This window comes from Morone saxatilis, unplaced genomic scaffold (assembly GCF_004916995.1).
Source record: "Morone saxatilis isolate NCDOM2014 unplaced genomic scaffold, NCSU_SB_2.0 Contig7, whole genome shotgun sequence".
Lineage (NCBI taxonomy): Eukaryota > Metazoa > Chordata > Actinopteri > Moronidae > Morone > Morone saxatilis.
The window spans coordinates 10761662-10764024 of record NW_023340246.1 but is presented as its reverse complement, the minus strand read 5'-3'; the positions used below and the strand labels follow the sequence as shown (position 1 = coordinate 10764024).

The 2363-nt window shown below is 38.9% G+C and overlaps 1 protein-coding gene across 1 annotated transcript in view; it reads right to left on the bottom strand.

The window, feature by feature from the left end:
• Positions 1 to 773, bottom strand: part of znf513a (zinc finger protein 513a) — a 10378-nt gene extending 9605 nt beyond the window's left edge. Inside the window, exon 1 of the mRNA XM_035678633.1 lies at positions 559 to 773. The gene's annotated coding sequence lies outside the window, so the exon portion shown is untranslated. The remainder of the gene's footprint in view (positions 1 to 558) is intronic.
• Between the last annotated feature and the right edge of the window lie 1590 nt (positions 774 to 2363).

Genomic DNA, 2363 nt, shown 5'->3' with positions numbered 1-2363 from the left:
CTCCTTAGGGGGATAAATAAAGGACTTATCTTATTATGTCCTGATGAAGCCAGTTGGAGGCTGTTACACAGTGCAGCTAACACACACTGACATGCACAATGTGTCGAACATCACTAACAGCACACAGGTGTCATTTGAGCGCATTATCTTGACGTGAGCTGCTGTATTTACACCGGAAACAAACAAACAAACAAACAAAAAAAAAACCACTATTGAAGTAGCTAACGTTAGCCACCGAGCTACTTTAGCAAAATGGCTAACACATTAGCTCTGCTGCTGCAATCCGACAGAGAGCAATCAAGCGACTCAGCTAGCAATTTAAACTAAAACCCTTTCCTCACATAGCACACAGCTAGCTGGGGCTGGCACTGTGCAGCAACATGTCAGCAACATTTGGGGGGGAAACTGACGGTACGTAACCTATTGAGTGGCTGAGCAAACCGCGTCCTCACCAGCACGCAGTAGTTAATGATTGACAAGTGTCATTTGCAGTAAATATTAGCCGTGGCTAAACGTGTTCACGGCTAAATTAGCTCAGAAGCTATCAAGCTAACTCACCTAGAAATCGTAAATATTCCTGTCGATGGATTTGTTCTTTATCGTCGCTGTACACGCCATTAGATGGTAAGTGTTTTTCCTCAAATGGACAACGTCTGGAGATCCGCCATTTCTTCATGAGCCGCGGTGACAAAGAAAGGCAATTAATGGTATTTTTCATAACTTAATTGATTTTCTGATTCGCCTGTGATCCGGTAGCAGCAACAACAACAAGGCTTCCGGCCTGAGGCCTTCAGAATAAAAGCGGCACATGTGCTGGTAACCTAAAACCTAAATTTAGCACAAACCTGAGCACATTATACAGTGAATACTTGTACGTGTAAGAAGGAAAATCAAACCAATTCAGCCTTACATTGTAATGGTATAGTGAGGGGAATTTAGCATTTGTACAGGATCATTTGACTGTGCTTGCATAATGCTTGATTATTAGGTCCATTATGAGTATTTCATCTTTCAGTGGTCTTAAAAGCACTCTCATATTCTCACATAATGGAAAGATACAAGGTAAAGCAGCTGTTCAGTTGAGCAGTGGCTGGTTGAAGTTTTTCTGCTCTATATATGTGCTCACTTTAATGCTACCTTGTGCTTTTTGTAACAGCATATTTTGATAGACAAGAAATAAACTACTTTTGTGTTATAAACATACTGCTCAAGCAGAATATTTAAATTGTATCGTCTTTGATTATAAAATTAAAGTATTTTGAAACAGCTTTAAATAGTTTTAATTCCTGGCTTTTATTCTGAAGGCGTGGGGCGCATACCGGATATGTTATTGTTGCTGGCGGATGAATCTTGGTTCCATTGTATACATCTCTCTTCCGTTTACTGAGGCGTTTCCGTTTCCGAAAACAATTTCCGGTTTCTATATCGCACTGATTCATTGTAGTTGTAGTTCTTGAGTGTGTAGTAGCTAAAATATGAACATTATTAAGATTTATTTATGTAAGTTTGTCAGTCCCACAAAAATACAATGCACTGATGTTTTTATACAGCAGAATATCCCCTTCCATTAATGTCATTTAAAGCCCAAACTATAAGCTCACGATTCCAGGCTGATGAAGATACAATGTAGTGAAATGTAACATTTTAGAAAAGTGAAAAAACTGCCTCAAATGTAGCAACATTGTCACTCTATATATATTTTAAATAATGTTGCATCAATTGGCCTATATGTCTATATGTGACATTTTAGGTCTTTATCTGCATTTCACAAAAGAGGCACTTCCATCTGTCCCAAGACTGCCTAAAATAAGTTTGTGTCCTGTGTCCCATTGTAAATCTCCAGAATGAATGAATGCACCACCAGGTCCCACAAATAAATATTTTGTCTGTAAATTATATTTATGTCTTTAATATTATACAATTGTAGGGCACTTTACAGGGACAATAAAGCATTATACATTAAGCTCCCTGTTCATATACTGTTCAGTGAGACTCACTCTGGGAGAGTGCATCAATAGGCCTGTAGACTTAACTGGGGCTTGGGAACCAGGCTAACCTAAAAGATATATAGGTTGTCCTCCTAAAAAGTTCCATGGAGTATTTATATAGATCTTGATGTAATGTCTTTCTCTCTCTCTCTGTGTGTGTGTGTGTCTGTTATTTTCATCATTGTAAACAGTGCAGTGTTGTTGTTTTTTGCCCTCTGAAGATGCCCAGGAGACCCCCCCCCCCAAGGAATAGTTAGAAAGAAATGGAAACACTCTAATCTTTCACTCCTTTACAGCCTGAAACGATCAACAGAAATATCCCTCCACATCTGGGACAAAATCTAAAAAAAAAGAGATGGCGTGTGTGTGTGTGTG